Source organism: Schistocerca serialis, chromosome 10, assembly GCF_023864345.2.
Source record: "Schistocerca serialis cubense isolate TAMUIC-IGC-003099 chromosome 10, iqSchSeri2.2, whole genome shotgun sequence".
In the NCBI taxonomy this organism is placed as follows: Eukaryota; Metazoa; Arthropoda; class Insecta; order Orthoptera; family Acrididae; genus Schistocerca; species Schistocerca serialis.
The window spans coordinates 125,981,208-126,002,788 of NC_064647.1; positions in this window are offsets into that span (position 1 = coordinate 125,981,208).

Genomic DNA, 21,581 nt, shown 5'->3' on the forward strand with positions numbered 1-21,581 from the left:
GACGAGACAGGCACATCAGTTCCAGTCCTCTGGAAGAAGAGGACTCAGGGTACCGTCAAGGATCCACCGTCAGGACTACAAGGATCGTCATGAGGACCACAACACTGGTAAGCGTCCGAAAATACTCCGTGTGAACTACCACAGGGCTCAATACTGGAACCTATCTTATCTCTGATTTCTCTGGCCGCTTGTGTGAATTCCTTACTATCAAAAAAGAAGCATCAAAGTCTGGGCATCTCATTGGAGCAAACTACCGTTTTAGTTTTACGGTTATGTCGTAAGAGATGTTCAGTTGCGTATCACAGGGATTAAAATGAGGCTCATGTCTCTCGTTGTTGCCCCGTTCTGCACGAAGGCACTCGGAATTCGGCGGAAATTAACTAAATTGTTACCCGGTGTCCTTTTGTCGTCAGTTTCTTCTTGGAGGGAAACATCCGGTCAGGCTCTGCTCATTACTTGAGGCAAAACTTCAGGGCTACAGAATTTCATTAAAGTTGCGATTCGTCTTATTTTTGATTAGTAAATCACACTTTTTATCTTGTTTATTTGTAAGACAATGAGTGCTTCTTCACGATAATAACGTGTCGTATAACGCAAGAATACTCAGATGCGTCCCTACCCTACAAGAAGAATGCCAGAGAGCGATGTATTAGTCTGCCATGATCGCCATTTGCCGGAAAGAAAAAGAAAATACCTTAGAAATTTTGAAACATTGTTGAAAATTATTAAAAAACATCTCCTTTCTTCCAGGAGTGCTAGTTCTGCAAGGTTCGCAGGAGAGCTTCTGTGAAGTTTGGAACGTAGAAGACGAGGTAGTGGCGGAATTAAAGCTGTGAGGACGGGGTGCGAGTCGTGCTTGGGTAGCTCAGTTGTTACAGAACTTGCCTGCGAAAGGCAAAGGTCCCGAGTTCGAGTATCGGTCCGGCACACAGTTTTCATCGGCCAAGAAGTTTCATATCAGCGCACACTCCGCTGTAGAGTTAAAATTTCATTCTATCTACGTACATACTCCGCAAGCCGCCGTACGATGCATGGCGGAGGGTACTCAGTACCACAACTAGTCATTTCCTTTCCTGGTCCTCTCACAGACAAAGTGAGGGAAAAATTACGGCCTGTGCGTCTCCGTATGAGCCCCAGTTTCTCGTGAGATACGTTAAGGTACTTGCCCGAAATACATGATGGCGGCAGTGAGCTTCAAATGCCGGTTCCTTAAACTTTCTTAGTAGTGTTTCTCGAATCGAACGTCGCCTTTCCTCCAGGTATTTCCATTTGAGCTCCCGAAGCATCTCCGGAACACTTGCATGTTTTTCGAACCCGCCAGTAACAAATCTAGCATCCCGCCTCTGAACTGCTTCAGTGTCTTTGTTTAATCCGACCTTATGCGGATCCAAAAAACTCGAGCACCGCTCAAGAATAGGTCGCATTAGCGTCGTATGTGCGATCTCCCTTAAAGATGAACCACGCTTTCCTAAAATTCTTCCAATAAACGGAAGTCGACCATTCGCCTTCCCTTTCAAACTTGACAATCTCTTTTCATTTCATATCGCTTGCAACTTTACTCCCAGATATTTAAAGGATTTTACTGTGTCAAGCGGGACACTAGGGATGCGGTTTTGGAACATTACGTGTTTGTTTCTACTGTCCATCCTCATTATCTCACGTTTTCGTAAATTTAGATCTGGCTTCCACTCACCACACCAAATCAGACATTTTGTCTATGTGATCTTGCATTCTCCTAGTCACTGAACTTCGACACTTTCCCATATACCACATATTATCAGCAAACAACCGCTGATCGCTCTCCACCCTGTCCACCAAATCATTTACGTGGAAACCGAACAGTGCGTATCGCAGCTGAAGACTGCTCCGTTCACAACTTTAGGTTAAGTGTGTGCACTTGCCAAACGTTATGATGGAATGAATTAATTTTGATGTATTTTGGATGCGATGAGCAAAAAACATATATATTTCCGCATTTTGAAGTAAAACAGTGGTGGACTTTACGGAGATGAAAAATCGTGTGCTGATCAGTGTATGAATCCTGTCGGCTCTGTCTAGTTCTGTATTGATGCTGTTCGTATAGAGTCTTGTGAGTATCTTTTAATGAGTACAATCAATGTCTGCATCTGCGGGTCGGTACAAACACCTGATATTAATCAGAGCCCATCGACCCGAGTTACTCTTGTCCATATTAGCTTGCAGTCGCATTCATTTTGGATCCTGATAAACGTAATGTTGTTATAAAGCCCCCCCCCCCTCTCCTCCTAAAACTAAGCTAAAGTCGGTCCGAACAGGCCGTGAAGGCCCAACGGCACCGACCGGCCGCCGTGTCATGCTCCACCCACAGGCTGGATATGGAGGGGCATGTGGTCAGCACACCGCTCTCCCGGCCGTATCTCAGTTTCCGAGACCGGAGCCGCTACTTCTCAGTCAAGTAGCTCCTCAATTTGGCTCACACGGGCTGAGTGCACCCCACAGACCGAATGTTCACCCCCCCCCCTTCCCCTCCAAGTTTTAGCCCAGCCCGACAGAGCTTTACTTCGGTGATGTGACGGGAACCGGTGTTACCACTGCAGCAATGTCGTTGCCCTCCCCCCCCCTTCCTCCTATAGATTCTAAAATATCTTTGCAACATAGGTGCCACAGCTTGTCCAGAACTTCACTACTCTCTCCTTAGAGTTTTAACCATCTCTCAGTTCTTAGTACGATGTGGGCGGTGACTCGTTCCTTCGAGAGATGTGTTCGCTGGGACTTTGTGTGAACGTTTCGTTAGTTATCAACTAACACTTTGAGATTCCGCCAGATGTTTTGGGTGGTTGCGCGAAATGGAGAATATGCTGGCGAGAGCAACAACCGGACACCTTCCGGATGGAGGTGAGTCAGGACATGGCACGCAAAATGGTGTCTTACATTATGTTGTTGAAAGCTAGGCTCAAAGACCTGTAGAAGATAGGACGGACACACCGATCTTAATCTCCTCTCTGCTACAGCCGTGCCGAGGGCAACTCTTGTTATGACCGTACTGCTCGCCAAATGCTGGTATCTGCACTAAGAAAAATGGTTCAAATGGCTCTGAGCACTATGCGACTTAACTTCTGAGGTCATCAGTCGCCTAGAACTTAGAACTAATTAAATCTAACTAACCTAAGGACATCACACACAGCCATGCCCGAGGCAGGATTCGAACCTGCGACCGTAGCGGCCACGCGGTTCCAGACTGAAGCGCCTAGAACCGCTCGACCACACAGGCCGGCTCTGCACTAAGGGACGACGTTGCGGCCGATACGAAATACTTATTATCCGATTTTTCGCAAACTATGAGGTGAAAAAAAAATTATTTTTGCACGACATATAGTCTGACATCTTTACGTGATAGAGAACTGAATTTCTTTTCGGTATCCGTCATAGTTACTGCGCAGCATTAAATTAAGTAAACCATTGCACGAAATTGTGAGGAGTTTGCAAAGGTAAAAAACGCAAGTACGTAAACTTTGGGTATGATTCATTTTTAACTCATACATTGAGGGAAATGAAACGTAGATAAGACGTCGAAATCTTACTTAAAATTGAGAGCAGAATCATATCTCATTTCGTCGTCGTGTTATTGGGTTTTATATCAGATGGATCATCACTCGCGTTGCACCTGTTCAGGTCCTTGCTCATCTCGAATCGTGCGGTCATATCAATTGTCATGTTTCACAAACGACTCAGAATATCGAAACTAGTTTTTTATTCCGCCGAGGTATGGAAGTATCTCGTCCGCAGCAGTGACGTGGGCGCCTCAGAATGAGACAGACGCCCATATCACTATAGGAAAATCCAAGCGGCCCACGTACACACATCCATAGCACGTTGGGGCGTGAAAACACGTCCACAGTAGCGACAGCGTTGATACGGCTATAACGTAACACGGCCGGTCATGCGAAGCAGAGTTGATCGTGTGTGTACCCAGTGGCACGCCACACGACGACGTTGAACGCAGTCTACCAAAAAAACGTTCTTTCTTGTCAGGGACTCCTCAGTCGCACACATGCATTACTGCTGCCTCTGGAAAGACGACGTGATGCCTCTCAGTTGTGTTGTTGGACACACCCCCTTTAACGCAGCTCTCACTGCTGCCCCGCTGAGGGAAGCAGCATTGCATGGATGTTTGTCCTACTGCAACCAATACCACTTAAATGTACTTCTCGTGGTTGAACAACGCGCTACAGACGAGCAAACAAACTGTCCTGTGGTGCTCTAGCCGCTTAGCGCCGTCGAGCCGTGGCAGTCGTTAGCTCAAAAAAAAAAATGGTTCAAATGGTTCTGAGCACTATGGGACTTAACTTCTGTGGTCATCAGTCCCCTAGAGCTTAGAACTACTTAAACCTAACTAACCTAAGGACAGCACGCAACACCCAGTCATCACGAGGCAGAGGAAATCCCTGACCCCGCAGGGAATCGAACCCGGGAACCCGGGCGCGGGAAGCGAGAACGCTACCGCACGACCACGAGCCGCGGACCAGTCGTTAGCTTCTGACCACTGAGAGCAGGGAACTATAAGTCGCAGTCCCTACATATTCCAACATGTGCTGGCACAAGTTTGTGGTCCTTACACGAGGCATCACCAGATTCTTACAAACAAAAAAACGGCTCAAATGGTTCTGAGCACTATGGGACTTAACATCTGAGGGCATTAGTCCCCTAGCACTAAGAACTACTTAAACCTAACTAACCTAAGGACATCACACACACCCATGCCCGAGGCAGGATTCGAACCTGCGACCGTGGCGGTCGCGCGGTTCCTGACTGTAGCGCCTAGAACCGCTCGGTCACACCGGCCGGCTTCTTACAAGCAACCAACGCTCAAATGCGCTCTTTGCATAATAAACCAGTATTGTAATATTTCCACATTCACAGAATTTAGGCGAAGTTACGTTTACTAACATGTGTTGTTGTGCTGAAATTATAAACATTAGCACATACTCTTAAAATCTGTCCTCATCCTGACATTCCATGGCGCACCCGACCTCACTGCACTGCCTGTATGGATCTACATCTACATTTATACTCCGCAAGCCACCAAACGGTGTGTGGCGGAGGGCACTTTACGTGCCACTGTCATTACCTCCCTTTCCTGTTCCAGTCGCGTATGGTTCGCGGGAAGAACGACTGCCGGAAAGCCTCCGTGCGTGCTCGAATCTCTCTAATTTTACATTCGTGATCTCCTCGGGAGGTATAAGTAGGGGGAAGAAATATATTCGATACCTCATCCAGAAACGCACCCTCTCGAAACCTGGACAGCAAGCTACACCGCGATGCAGAGCGCCTCTCTTGCAGAGTCTGCCACTTGAGTTTGCTAAACGTCTCCGTAACGCTATCACGCTTTCCAAATATCGTGACGATACGCGCCGCTCTTCTTTGGATCTTGTCTATCTCCTCTGTCAACCCGACCTGGTACGGATCCCACACTGACGAGCAGTACTCAAGTATAGGTCGAACGAGTGTTTTGTAAGCCATCTCCTTTGTTGATGGACCACATTTTCTAAGGACTCTCCCAATGAATCTCAACCTGGCATCCGCCTTACCAACAATTAATTTTGTATGATCATTCCACTTCAAATCGTTCCGCACGCATACTCCCAGATATTTTACACAAGTAACTGCTACCAGTGTTTGTTCCGCTATCATATAATCATACAATAAAGGATCCTTCTTTCTATGTATTCGCAATACATTACATTTGTCTATATTAAGGGTCAGTTGCCACTCCCTGCACCAAGTGCCTATCCGCAGCAGATCTTCCTGCATTTCGCTGCAATTTTCTAATGATGTAACTTCTCTGTTTACTACAGCATCATCCGCGAAAAGCCGTATGGAACTTCCGACACTATCTACTAGGTCATTTATGTATATTATGAAAAGCAATGGTCCCATAACACTCCCCTGGGCACGCCAGAGCTTACTTTAACGGCTGTAGACGTCTCTTCATTGAGAACAACATGCTGTGTTCTGTTTGCTAAAAACTCTTGAATCCAGCCACACAGCTGGTCTGATATTCCGTAGGCTCTTACTTTATCAGGCGACAGTGCGGAGCTGTATCGAACGCCTTCCGGAAGTCAAGGAAAATTGCATCTACCTGGGAGCCTGTATCTAATATTTTCTGGGTCTCATGAACAAATAAAGCGAGTTGGGCCTCACACGATCGCTGTTTCTGGAATCCATGTTGATTCCTACAGAGCAGATTCTGGGTTTCCAGAAATGACATGATACGCGAGCAAAAAACATGTTCTAAAATTCTACAACAGATCGATGTCAGAGATATAGGTCTATAGTTTTGCGCATCTGCTCGACGACCCTTCTTGAAGACTGGGACTACCTGTGCTATTTTCCAACCATTTGGAACCTTCCGTTCCTTTAGAGACTTGCGGCACACTGCTGTTAGAAGGGGGGCAAGTTCTTTCGCGTACTCCGTGTAGAATCGAATTGGTATTCCGTCAGGTCGAGTGGACTTTCCTCTGTTGAGTGATTTCAGTTGCTTTTCTATTCCTTGGACACTTATTTCGATGTCAGCCATTTTTTCGTTCGTGCGAGGATTTAGAGAAGGAACTTCAGTGCGGTCTTCCTCTGTAAAACAGCTTTGGAAAAAGGTGTTTAGTATTTCAGCTTTACGCGTGTCATCCTCTGTTTCAATGCCATCACCATCCCAGAGTGTCTGGACATGCTGTTTCGAGCTACTTCTTGATTTAACGTAAGACCAGAACTTCGTAGGATTTACTGTCAAGTCGGTACATAGAATTTTACTTTCGAATTCACTGAACGCTTCACGCATAGTCCTCTTTACGCTAACTTTGAGATCGTTTAGCTTCTGTTTGTCTGAGAGGTTTTGGCTGCGTTTAAACTTGCAGTGAAGCTCTTTTTGCTTTCGCAGTAGTTTCCCAACTTTGTTCCTGCAAGCAAGGTACGTGACACGTTTGTACAGTCCAGCACACGCAAGTGAGCAAGGTCTCCTCTCGGGCTCTAGTCGCTTAGGGCCGTTGAGATCCTGCATGAGGTCAGGCAGTACGACGTTGTTGCATGCTGTCTTCATGTTGTTGCAATTTGGAAGATCAACAGTGTAGCAGTGATCGACTGAGACAGCAGGTGCTTTCCAAAATACTTCTGCTTGTTTTTTGGGCAGTAACAGACTTCGCCGTTTTGCGTCGCAGCCATATGCTGAGGAGAGCGGTGTGGATGTTGCAGGTTCTGGGATGGGCGCTGCTGGCGGCAGCTGTGGTGTACGCCGAGGAGGCTCCGGTCGCCAAGAAGGTTGACAAGCGGGGCATCTTCACCATCGGCAGCGGCCTCGGCCTCGGAGGCGGCTACGGTGGCGGCTACGGCTATGGTGGCGGCTATGGCGGCGGATATGGGGGCGGCTATGGGGGCGGCTATGGGGGCGGATACGGAGGCGGCTACGGATATGGTCTGGGTAAGTAAACTAACAAATACAGAATACAGAAAAAGAATATCGTGGAGCTGTTAGACGACGATCACGTAAAGGTGATGCTACAATAGTTGCGCTTGTTAGTGAAAGCAATACTGCAGAAAAGTCATGACGCGTTCATTGCAACTGTATCTCTGGAAAAAGCATTCGATGGTATAAATGGTGCAAGAGCCTCGTAATCCCGAGAAAAATAGGAATAGAATTGGAAGGAAAATAAGCATTGGCCGTATTTTGTTGTTTTATTGTCAGAAAATCGATTTTCGGTCACTTGGTGATCATCCTCAGTGTTGTAATATACAATTAAAATTGGTAGGCACTGGTATCAAGCTATAACCAGCTTAGAGCTAGTTTATGTGATAGCTCTAAGCTTGTGGTTATAGCTTGATACCAGTGCCTACCAATTTCAATTGTGAAACTTGCCATGAAACTGGCCGTACTTTAAGGACGTTGTTGCAGACAGTACGATAATATGTTTTATACGCACGGAGAAAAACAAACATCCAAAGGTTGAATTTAACCAGTAGTTCCAATTGGTATGAACCACAATCACACACACTTTTCAGGAATGATATTTTACTCTGAAGGAGTAGATATCAAACCAGTAATCAAGCAAAAGCAAGTTATTTCGATCAGCCATTGGGCACAAGCAGTTCTCGTACTTTATACGTTATAGTTCTCTCACGTCTATTTTCCCACTCTTGCTTGCTGTGACGTAAATTCTTATGCATATGTACTACACATATATCCATACAGCGAGTACCATTTTTTCCAGGGTTGCACCACTTTACATGCTCGAACACCTTTTATAGGTCTGCATATCCGATGGAATTCTTGCTTCAGCTTACAATCTCAACAACAAAATAGCCTCTTTGGCGGCTTCACTTTTCCGAAAGCTAATTTGCCTCCATTACCAGACTTTTTGAAAACACGTGTCAGCCACTCAGCTGCTTTCTATGCACAAATGTGGGAATTATCCTGGCGGAAGTAAAGCCGTGAGGAAGGGTCGTGAGTCGTGATTGGGCAGTTCAGTTGGCAAAGCGCTTGCCCGTGAAAGACAGAGGTCCCGAATTCGAGTTTCGGTCTGGCACAGAGTTTTGATCTGCCAGGAAGTTTCATATCAGCGCAAACTCCGTTGCAGAGTGAAAATTTCATTTTGTAAAAATTGTAATTTACTCATTGTGAGAGACGTCTGTGGTACGAGACTTTTCAATTGCGTTATTAGACGATTTTCTCGCCGGCCGCGGTGGCCGAGCGGTTCTAGTCGCTTCAGTCCGGAACCGCGAGACTGCTACGGTCGCAGGTTCGAATCCTGCCTCGAGCATGGATGTGTGTGATGTCCTTAGTTAGGTTTATGTAGTTCTAAGTTCTAGGGGACTGATGACCTCCGAAGTTAAGTCCCATAGTGCTCAGAGCCATCTTCAACCACGATTTTCTCGCGTTTCAGAAGCAATGTCGTTCAACATGTACTTGATATTTAAGTTAAAAATGCACGTGTATACTATGGAAGTATGTATCGGTACTGTCAGGTGGTACACTGATATACAAGGGTGATTCAAATGGAAACCTTCATTGCTTACTATTAAGCAGAATGACTTGTAACGCTTGCATTGCGACGCTTCAAAAGTGCACGTATAGCTTGTGAGAAGAATTTGTTATTGTGTTTGTATAATTAATTCATCTTCGTCTTGTCCACAGGTGGTGGTCTCTCCTCTGGTGCGATAGGAGGCGCAGTAATCAGTGGTGGAGGCTTGGGAGCCTCTTACGGTGGCGGCCTGGGATTAGCCGCGGGCGGTATCGGAGGCGGCATCGGAGGTGGAGCTGGTGGTCTGGCGTTGGCTTCTGGAGGAGGACTGGGTCTCGCTGCCGGAGGTCTCGCAGGCGGTGCTGCCTTGGGTGGTGGAGCTGGCGCAGTGGGCGGAGTGTCCCAGACCGTCCTGAGAACAGTCACCGTCCCAGTACCCGTGCCGCAGCCGGTCCCCGTACCGGTGTCCCGCCCTGTTCCCGTGTCCGTACCCGTACCCCAGCCGTACCCCGTCAGAGTCCCGGAACCGGTGCCCGTCAGAGTGCCTCAGCCGTACCCGGTCAGGGTACCGCATCCCGTGCCCGTAGCAGTCGACCGCCCCGTTCCCGTCCCCGTACCCCAGCCCGTGCCCGTGTCCCGACCAGTCCCTGTACCTGTTCCCGTACCCCAGCCGTACCCCGTCAGGGTACCCCACCCCGTGCCGGTCTCCGTCCCCCAGCCGTACCCCGTCCCCCAGCCCGTACCAGTGCCAGTGTCCACTGGCGTTAGCGCTGCTGTCGTGCCCGTCGCTACCACCGGCATCATCGCCGGAGGTGGAGGACTCGGAGGCGGAATCGGAGGAGGATTTGGAGGCGGACTGGGAGGTGGCATCGGAGGCGGCTTGGGAGGCGGCTTGGGAGGCGGCTTGGGAGGCGGCTTGGGAGGCGGCCTAGGAGGCGGCTTGGGAGGTGGCCTGGGAGGCGGCGCCATCATCTCTGGAGGTGGAATTGGGGGCGGTCTCAGATACGGCTACGGAAGTGGTGGGCTCGCATACGGAGGTGGTAGCCTCATCGGTGGCGGAATTGGTGGATCCTACGGAGGCGGTACCATCGTGAAGGTATTCCCGGCAGCCACCAGTTTCTCCTCAGGAGGCAGCTACGGCTCGCTCTACAAGACCTACCTCAAGCACTGACTGATCCATACACCATGAGATTCATGCCACATTTGACAACAGCACTGGATATCTCTGGCACTAGAAACAATTCAAATTACTGTAACTAGCACAAGTTACGCCTGCCAAATATTTCAGCAGCATGCATTAATTGTACTCCAGAGTACTGGAACTCCAGGTTTTCTTCCAGAAAGAAATTTGCTTAAACGTCACATCCCATGATCTCGGTTGTTGATGGGAGAATTGACGACATATAGTGTACATTTAAAAATTTGTACGGCATAAACTCTGCCGAATTTTCAGTTATAACAGAGATTTTTGTGGCCAGTAAATCATCATATCTTAGTGTATGGAAAAAAAATCGCGAGGTGATTCCCAGTGCTGTTGTCCAGAACTGAGTTGACGACATTTTGCATATATATTTCACTACTAACACAGCGATTCATTTTGCAATTTCGTTTATAATAACTGTACGATACTTCATTATTTTCTACATGTATCTATTTATGTGTGACGCACAGAATAAAATAAAGTTTATGAACTTTGTACCAAAAGCATTTGTTATTGTGCTGCCTATATTACAACCGACATTCTTGCCTGTCAACTTACGCAGTACTGTTGTCACAACGATTTCATGACAAACAGAAGTTTTATAGTGTACGGAACAAATAAGCGAATTGTTTCTCTCCTACAAAACAAGAAATTGGCTGTGTTTGTCAGTCTCATCATTTATTAACAGCGCCGGATTTTCTTCTCCGTGGATGACAATGCACTACGCTAATTTACCTTCAGTTATGAGAGAACAAAGGATGCACTTTGTGATCAAAAATATCATGACACCATATGTAATGCTGCGTTCAACTCTATAGGTCATGAGAGAAGGGAGTTGGTGAGCGTTGTGTGGCAATATAGAAGAAGTAACAGCAGAATGATCGATCAGGAGGGCTCAGTGACTTGGGACCTGGACTAATCGGAAGTTACCTGAGAAACGAATCCATCCGGGACATTTCAACGCTTCACTTATCATGTCTTTGACACTATCTTCCCTATTTAGCGACAATAAAAAACGAGCTGCCCTTCTTTGAACCTTTTCGATGTCATCCGTCTGTCCCCCCTGATGCGGATCCCACACCGCACAGCAATACTCCACAATACGGCGGACAAGCCTGATGATGACGACGACGATGATGATGATGATGATTGGTTTGTGGGGCGCTCAACTGCTCGGTCATCAATGCCCGTGCAAAGTCCCAATTTTTACACAGTCCAATTTTTCACGCAATTCAATCGATCCACTGTCACGAATTATGATGAAATGATGAGGACAACACAAACATTCAGTCCCCGGCCAGAGAAAATCCCCAATCCGGCCGGGAATCCAACCCGAGACCCCGTGATGCAGAGGCAGCAACACTTAAGCACTAGACCACGAGCTGTGGCCGGACAAGCGTGGTGAAAGCAGTCTCTTTAGTAGACCTGTTGCACCATGTAAGTGTTCTGCCAAAGAATAGCAGTCTTTGGTTTGCTCTACCCACGACACTATCTACGTGATCGTTCCAATTTGTGTTATTTGTAATTTTAATTCCTAAGTACTTAGTTGAATTTGCAGCTTTCAGGTTTGTGTGACTTATCACGTAATCGAAGTGTAGCGGATTTCTTTTCGTACTCATGTGAGTAAGTTCACACTTTTCTTTATTCAGAGTCAACTGCCACTTTTCGAACCATACAGATATCGTAACTAAATCATTTTGCAATTCATTTTGGTCATCCACTGATTTTAACAGACGGTAAATGACATCATCATCTGCAAACAATCAGACGGCTACTGAGATTGTTTCCTATGGCGTTAATATAGATCAGGAACAATAGAGGGCTTGTAACACTTCCTTGGGGAATTCCGGATATTACTCTTATTTAACTCGATGACTTTCCGTCTATTATTACGAAATGTGACCTTTCTGACAGGAAATCACGAATCCAGTCGCACAGCTGAGGCGATGTTCCATAGGCCCGCAGTTTGGTTAGAAGGCGCTCGTGAGGAACGGTGTCGAAAGGCAATTGGAAACCTAAAAGCCGGCCGGAGTGGCCGAGCGGTTCTAGGCTCTACAGTCTGGAACCGCGCGACCGCTACGGTCGCAGGTTCGAATCCTGCCTCCGGCATGGATGTGTGTGCTGTCCTTAGGTTAGTTAGGGGACTGATGACCTCAGCAGTTAAGTCCCATAGTGCTCAGAGCCATTTGAACCATTTGAAAGCTAAAAATATGGAATCAATTTGCGGTCCCCTGTCGACATCATTACTTCATGAGTATAAAGAGCTACACATTCAGACACTTAAATGGACGAGTCCTAGCAAAGCCGACGTAAAGACGAAAGGTGGACACACCTCATACTAATGTCTACGAACAGGTGTCCCGATACTTTTGATCAGTGTACGTTGCCGAGTCGCATGTACAGTACATTATAACTTGTCAGCAGTTTCACAGTGAGTACATCACTTGCCGTGTAGCCAGCAGAATTTTTCTCCATTTTTCTTCTTCATATTTGCCGCCCTACCATACAATGCTGTCTTGAGGTGCTGCTTCCTCGCTTTCGCATTAATGTGTGATACTTGTACAACACCGTTATTGACGAAAGGTTTCTTTGACAGTACTGATCTACTTCAGACGTCTTGCTTGTTTTGGCGTCTTTGTATAATCATTTTTTCTAAGTAGGAGTATTCTTTAATATCGTCCACCACTATGTTTTCTCATTGGTCATGTTATGGAAATCATTCACCGCTCTTTTACCAATCACCACCATCTTTGTTTGGTTCATTCAGTATGCGTCTCAATAGATGTAAGTCTGCCTTACATCGGACAAGATGGATAAAGTCTCCGCATGTTAATTCTGGCACTCGACTTCCTTTCCCACTTTCCAGTTTCCTTTATTTCCTGCAAGTACGTCCTGGAGGCCTATGTGAAGTGCATGATGGAGGGTACGTCCCTATATTCCTCTTATTATGTTTTTTTCGATTTGTATAAGCAGTGTGGTAAGAAAGACTGCTAGTCTTGGAAATACATGTTGTAGTAGCTCTTTCCCTTAATGTTAGATCTTGAAACCTTGTAAGGAGAAAATCGTGGGGTGACTGGTGTTTACCTTCAAGCGTCCAAAAGTATGGGTTTCTCAGCGTCTGCATGGCGCTGTTCCACGCGTCAAAAAACCTGTGACAGGTCGTGCTTCCCTTCTCTGTATATTTTCAATATCCACTGTTATCCTAGCGATGTCATTTGACCTATCTACGATTGCTGAATCAATTTCGTAGCACCATAAATTGTTACACCCAGGTATCTGCACAAGCTGACTACTTCCAAATGCGACTCATTGATTTTGCAGTCACAGGGTAACACCTTGCTATTTCCGATAAGCACTATTTTAACTCTTGTAAAGCCATCGGACAACCGACTAATAAATCAGTACCGAGAATGATACACACCATTTGTCAAACGTGTGATGTATTTACCATAACATGTGTCAGGACTAAGTTATTCCATTTTCAGGTACTATAAAACAACAAATCAATACATTCACAGCCGGCCGCGGTGGTCTCGCGGTTAAGGCGCTCAGTCCGGAACCGCGCGACTGCTATGGTCGCAGGTTCGAATCCTGCCTTGGGCATGGATGTGTGTGATGTCCTTAGGTTAGTTAAGTTTAAGTAGTTCTAAGTTCTAGGGGACTGATGACCACAGATGTTAAGTCCCATAGTGCTCAGAGCTATTTGAACCGTTTTGAATACATTTACATATACTGATAACTATTTAAATTTAGTATTTTATCCGTCCTCAGCAACTGTAGATATATACCCAAAGCAGTCAATAACCAGTTGCATTAAAGAAATTTAATTTCTTAGCCGATTTGAGGCACTTAGCGCCTGTCTTCTCAACGTTGTAACTATCGCATTATTTTCGAGTGTCAACATGTATCTTATTGTTAACACTCGCAAATAGTGCTATAGTTAGAACGTTCTGAAGAAGAGTACTAAGTGCCTGAAACCGGTTAAGAAATTAAATTTCTGTTATGCGACTGGTTGCTGATTATCTTGACAGAACTATGTAAGCATTTATATCGTCCTGTAATGCAGAGTGGCGCACATAAAACCTGCCAGAACCGGACTGCAAACGCGCGTGAGTAGCATTACTAGCTTCTCAGTTTCTTTGCCACCGTCCAACAGCAGTAGCGTGTGAGTAGTTCATACGGAAAGCAGTCCTTATAAACCGTGTACTTCATTGTCATGCCTCACTCCATTGAAAAACGTGTGTTCATTGTTGAAGAATATGTGCGGTCTGAATCCGTTAACGTTGATCGTGACACTTTTCATGAGAAGTTTTCTGAAAGTAAAATTCCTGTAAAATCAACGATTCAGGATCAAGTGAGAAAGCGGCGTTCGACAGGCAGTGTTGTTAATTCAAAGAGAACGTGGCAAACGTCACGTCACACACTGAAAGAAGTACCTACAGGTCAACACGACGATTATCACAGAAGTGTGGAATATCTCGCAGGTCATGTCAACGCATCCTTCATGGCCTGAAAATGAAACCTTACCGTGTGAGTGTTGTTCTGCAAATAAAAGAAGCGGTCAAGGATAAGCGTACACATAACTGTAATTGGTTGCTGGAAACGTCGCTGAGGGACATCTTGATCAGTTCCTCCTTTTTTCGACGGATGAAGCTTGGTTTCATCTGTCAGGTTACGTTAATTCACAAAACACAAGACACTGGGCTACAGAGAATCCCAATGGCATACTGCAAAAGCCGTTACATGTTTTAAAAATTGGTGTATGGTGTGCTGTATCGGGTAACAGAATTATCGGACGATTGTTCTTCAGCGAAACTGTCAATACACATGCTTACTTGCAACTCTACAATTAATTTTCAGCTCTGTTAACACTCTTGACGTCTGGCGACACCACAGTGATGTCGTGAGCATAGTATCGTGCAGTGGCCGGCGACAGCACTTTAGTATCTTTTGCATTCTGTTGAAGTTTTGTTTAGGTAACTATAAGTTACACACGTCAACAAATTTTTTGTTTTTACAAGTACTTGGGCACTTTCATCATGGCAGACGAAAGAAACGATACGACTATTTACGATGAATGTGTGGACGTATTGTCTGAAGTTCCGGACGACTTGGCCGATTGGGAAGAAGACATTGGATATTTAAAAAAATGAAAGTGAAGCAGAATGGCAGGAAGATAGTGAAATACGCCCTAGAAGAATCCGGCGATTGATACGGTTGCAAACTGATTCGGATGAATCAGACGAATTAGACAGACTATGATTTACTGAGAACCAATAATAAATTTGGAGGATCTCCGGAACCACACATATTTCCCAAAGATACTCAGAGCGTCGTGGATTTCGTAGGATTATATAACGGGAACGATCTATTTCAATATATTTGCAGCGAAACCAACAAGAATTACAGTCAAAATTGCAATAGAAGGAAACTGGATTTAAAAAGAATTGTCGACATTACGGGACCCGAACTTATAAAATAATTTGGGCTTGCTATCCTTATGGGAATTGTAAAAAAAGCAAGGATCGATGATTACTGGTCAACGAATCCGTTGACAGACACACCGATATTTCGCAAAACGATGCCCCGCAACCTATTCAGACAAATATTATCATTTTTACGTTTTTCTGACAATAACAATAAACCGGATAATGCCGAAGGGCTTTTCAAAGTGCAATTCGTAATTGATTATTTTTACAAAAAGTTTAAAGAAACGTTTAATCTAAGTCAAAACATCTCAATTGATGAAGGAGTGATACCGTGGCTTGGAAAGTTAAATTTTAAAGTTTACAATCCGTCAAAAATTACGAAATATGTCATACTCATTGGGTTGCTGTGTGATTCGAATACGAGATACATTTCCTCATTCAAGATATATTCCGGCGCTGGACAATTAGAGAATTTAGGGAAAAATTAAAGTTAATGGGTTTGAAGCTCGTCATCAACGGAAAGGTGACCAAACGAAATATGTTGTGCATATTTCCACCAGCAAGATGGGGCAACTTCTCATACGTCGCATTTGTCCTTAGCTCGTTTACATACTTATTTTACAGAAGAGAGGACCATTAGTAAGGGCTTGTGGCCATCCCGCTCTCCCAATTTGTCACCAACTGACTTTCACCTCTCGGGATTTCTAAAGGCTAGAGTCTACCGCAACAATCCCAGAACACTTGACATTAAAAAACAACATATGTGAAGAAATTTCGAACATTCGTCAAAGAGTACTGAAAAGTGTTTTCCTGAACGTGCTTCGACTTGCACAAATTTGCTTCGATGTTGACGAAGAACATTTTGAACACAGACTTTAAATTCCTTTCTAAAATATGCTTATTAAACTAATAAAAGTAAATCTGTTAGTTAAACTGTTAATTACACAGTTAATAATGAAACTGCACAATAAAAATGTGAGAAAGCGATGATGTGCGTTGATTTTCTTCATTCATAATCCTTTCAGTGCAGGGGCTGGTTTTGAGTGTGCCTCTTCGTATAACAAAGCTTAAAGCTTCTATGCCACTAGGAACCGTCAACAGTAAAACTCCAGCAGCTAACATGCATTGTCAAAGATATGACTCTTCCTTGAACGTATCATGTTGTTGCGTCACACCCACACAAGGCTCAGCTGATAGCTAGGTACTACTCTTAACGCATGTGTCTTAGCCCCCTACATTGATATGGTTTGTCGTAAAATCTTTGAACGTTATATATCAAGTCTTAGCGAATTTGTGCATCCGTACAGAATGATCAAAGGGACACATTAACACCAACTCCGCTATTGACAATAAATCGGCGTGTGCTTCTCAAGGAGGACACCGCTGAAGTGGGTCCCGAAATGCCTCATTTAACATGCTGACTCATTCCTCTCTTACAGCACAAAAATCTCAACTTCCTCTACTTTGCGTGCGACTATTTTACATCCTCAACAAAGGGATTAAAATTCTATTCAGAACGGGACAAACTGCAGCAGAGACCAGAGCATAAGACTGTCACAGGGGAGAACTGGATGCGGAAAGCGTGAGTTTGTGAAGTACAGTGTTGGGACTGTGAAATGAAGTACTTGGGGCGAACGGAAAGAAACTGTAAAGTAAGGCTTGAAGAGCATTATGGTAAAGAGAATGGCTCACAGAGGTGGCGAAGCACATCACGCATGTGCAGCATTTGTTGATAATATCACAGAAAACATGAGTGTAATGCACTTCTTGGATAACGAGTGGTTGTTGTCATAATAACTTAAAATAGAGATTTTTTTAACGCTTTAAGAGGACAACGCGTAAGCGTCTTAACTGAGAAAAATGAGGTGTCCAAGGGACATTTCTGGGCCGACGTCAAGCGATGTCTTCCTTGAGAAGTAGCCACCAATTTATTCTAAATACTGCCGTTATGTATAATATTTTCTGTTCGTCATTCTATACAGATGCACTGCGGTAGTATAGGTATGTATGTGTGTATTGAGCCGGGGACCTAGAAACGACAGATAGGCTGCGTCCACGCCATAGCCCTCAATGGTCCACAACCCCACAACAGGCTACAGAAGTCCACTCACCCCACCGCCGCCCCACACCGAACCCAGGGTTATTGTGCGGTTCGGCCCCCAGTGGACCCCCCCCCCCCCCCAACCCCCCGTCCTCTCCCGTGGGAACGTCTCATACCGATCGTGTGTAGCCCCTATGTTTTCATGGTAGAGTAATTATGGTATACGCGTACGTGGAGAAAGTGTTTGCGCATCAATTGCCGACACAGTGAAACTCAGGCGGAATAAGGGCAACCAACCCGCATTCGCCGAAGCATATGGAAAACCGCCTTAAAAACCATCCACAGGCTGGCCGGCACACCAGACATCGACACTAATCCGCCGGGCGGATTCGTGCCGTGGACCGCCACGGCTTCCCACTTCGGAAGCAGCGCGGTGCACCGAGCAGCTAGCCGGGCGGACAGTATATTTGGATTTTATTTTACCGTAGACCTGATCGTTACATAGACAATATCATCGTGGGGGCTGTGACACAATCGTTATGGGACTCTGAGAGGTGAAGGAAACTAGCTTAGGTTTTCAATTGAGTATTGATAAAGCATGATGCATGTTCAAGTAAGAGTTTTATGTTTGACACTGCATGTTTGCTGGTAGCGTTTTACTTTCGACAGTACCTAATGCCGCAGAAGCTTTCACGTATAATGTTCTAGAGGACGATGGAGGTATTTCCATACACTGCGGAAAAAAACTCGCAACACCAAAATGTTAATGTAGAGCAATGAAATTTCGGGAATACATCTGCCTAGGTAATATACGAGGGTTGGAACTTAAACGGTGGCAACTACTTATTCACAACCGATTCAAAAGTTTTACATGTTTGTACCTGTTACTGTCCTTCAAAGTAGTCACCAGCATTGTGTAGAACCCGTTGCCGGCGATGTGGAAGGCGTAGTATACCGTTAGCAGAGCCTGTTCTGTTGATGCGAACGGAGCGGTCAGTTGCCTGTCGAATCTGTGGAACAGGTCTGAAGCGAATGCCAAGAAGTGGTTCCTTCATCTTCAAATCAAGGTCACAAGGACTTAAGTCCGGGGAGTATGGTGTATGGTACAGTACTTCGCATTCCCATGGACCGAACAGAGCAGCCACAGCTTACGATGTATGCGCCCACGCTTTTTCGTGCAAATTGATGGGTGGGTTGTGCAGAAAGTGTCGCCTCTTCTTTTGCATAGCTAGTCGCAGGTGATGCTCCAAAAACGAACAGTAATACTGCGCATTGACTGTCTGCCGTGGAGGGACGCAATGCGTTTGGATAACACCTTCAGAGCTGTACACGAGAATCACCATAACTTTGGACCGCTCCATTCGCAGCATCAACGCTCTGCTAACGGTATACTACGCCTTCCACATCGCTGGCAACGGGCTCTACACAACGCTGGTGACTACTTTGAAGGTCAGTAACAGGTGCAAACATGTAACTCTTTTCTATCACTTGTGAATAAATAGGTGCCACTATTTAAGTTCCAAATCCTCGTATGTAAGTTCAAATGGTTCAAATGGCTCTGAGCACTATGGGACTCAACATCTGAGGTCATCAGTCCCCTAGAACTTAGAACTACTTAAACCCAACTAACCTAAGGTCATCACACACATCCATGCCCGAGGCAGGATTCGAACCTGCAGTAGCAGTCACGTGGTTCCGGACTGAAGTGCCTAGTACCGCACGGCCACAGCGGCCGGCCCGTATGTAAGTGTATAATATTGCAAGACCACAGCTTAATGTAAGTGTGAGATAAGGCATTCCACTATGAAATGCTGGTACACAAATAACAGGTAAAACCGCCAAGAACGTAGAAGTAAACACTCAAATCAGCGTACATTGTATTCTAAAGATGGCGGATGTCAATTTGTGGGGTTGAGTTCCATGCCTGTGGCACTTGGTCGGTCAATACAGGGACGATTAATGCTGCTTTTGGATGACGGAGTTGTCATCCGATGATGCCCGATATGTGTTCGATTGGAGACAGGTCTGTTCAATGAACAGGCCAAAGCGCCTTGTTGACACTCTGTAGAGCTTGCTGGGCTACAATAGCGGTATGTTGGCAAGAGTTATCATGTTGGAAAACACCCCCTGGAATGCTGTTGATGAACTGCAACACAGCAGGTCGATTCACGAAACTGACGTATAATTATACAATCAGGGTGCGTGGAATAACTATGAGAGTGTTACTGCCTGTCATAAAAAGATGCAGCCCAGAACATAATTCCACGAGTAGCTTCAGTGTACTGGAATATAGCACTCAGATGGGCTCTCAACTAGCCTCTTTCTAACAAACACACGGCCGTCAATGACAACGAGACAGAACCATCTTTCATCATAAAACACAACAGACCTCCACTCTCCCATCTACTGAGCTGTCTCTTGACACGACTGTTGTTGTTGTGGTCTTCAGTCCCGAGACTGGTTTGATGCAGCTCTCCATGCTGCTCTATCCTGTGCAAGCTTCTTCATCTCCCAGTACCTACTGCAACCTACATCCTTCTGAATCTGCTTAGTGTATTCATCTCTTGGTCTCCCTCTACGATTTTTACCCTCCACGCTGCCCTCCAACACTAAATTGGTGACCCATTGAGGCCTCAGAACATGTCCTACCAACCGATCCCTTCTTCTAATCAAGTTATGCCACAAACTCCTCTTCTCCCCAATCCAATTCAATACCTCCTATTAGTTATGTGATCTACCCATCTAATCTTCAGCATTCTACTGTAGCACCACATTTCGAAAGCTGCTGTTCTCTTCTTGTCTAAACTATTTATCGTCCATGTTTCACTTCCATACATGGCTACACTCCATACAAATACTTTCAGAAACGACTTCCTGACAAATCTATACTCGAGGTTAACAAATTTCTCTTCTTCAGAAACGCTTACCTTGCCATTGCGAGTCTACATTTTATATCCTCTCTACTTCGACCATCATCATTTTGCTGCCCAAATAGCAAAACTCGTTTACTATTTAAGTGTCTCATTTCCTGATCTAATCCCCTCAGCATCACCCGACTTAATTCAACTACATTCCATTATCCTCGTTTTGCTTTTGTTGATGTTCATCTTATATCCTACTTTCAAGACACTGTCCATTCCGTTCAACTGCTCTTCCAAGTCCTTTGCTGTCTCTGACAGTACTACAATGTCATCGGCGAACCTAAAAGTTTTTATTTCTTCTCCCTGGATTTTAATTCCTACTCCAAATTTTTCTTTTGTTCCCTTTACTGCTTGCTTAATATACAGATTGAATAACATCGGGGAGAGGCTACAACCCTGTCTCACTCCCTTCCCAACCACTGCTTCCCTTTTATACCCCTCGACTCTTATAACTGCCATCTGGTTTCTGTACAAATTGTAAATAGCCTTTCGCTCCCTGTATTTGACGCCTGCCACCTTCAGAATTTGAAAGAGAGTATTCCAATTAACATTGTCAAAAGCTTTCTCGAACTCTACAAATACTAGAAACGAAGGTTTGCCTTTCCTTAATCTTTCTTCTAAGATGAGTCGTAAGGTCAGTATTGCCTGACGTGTTCCAATATTTCTACGGAATCCAAACTGATCTTCCCCGAGGTCGGCTTCTACCAGTTTTTCCATTCGTCTGTAAAGAATTCACGTTAGTATTTTCCAGCTGTGACTTATTAAACTGATAGTTCGGTAATTTTCACATCTGTCAACACCTGCTTTCTTTGGGATGGGAATTATTATATTCTTCTTGAAGTCTGAGGGTATTTCGCCTGTCTCATACATCTTGCTCACCAAATGGTGGAGTTTTGTCAGGACTGGCTCTCCCAAGGCCATCAGTAGTTCTAATGGAATGTTGTCTACTCCCGGGGCCTTGTTTCGACTCAGGTCTTTCAGTGTTCTGTCAAACTCTTCACGCAG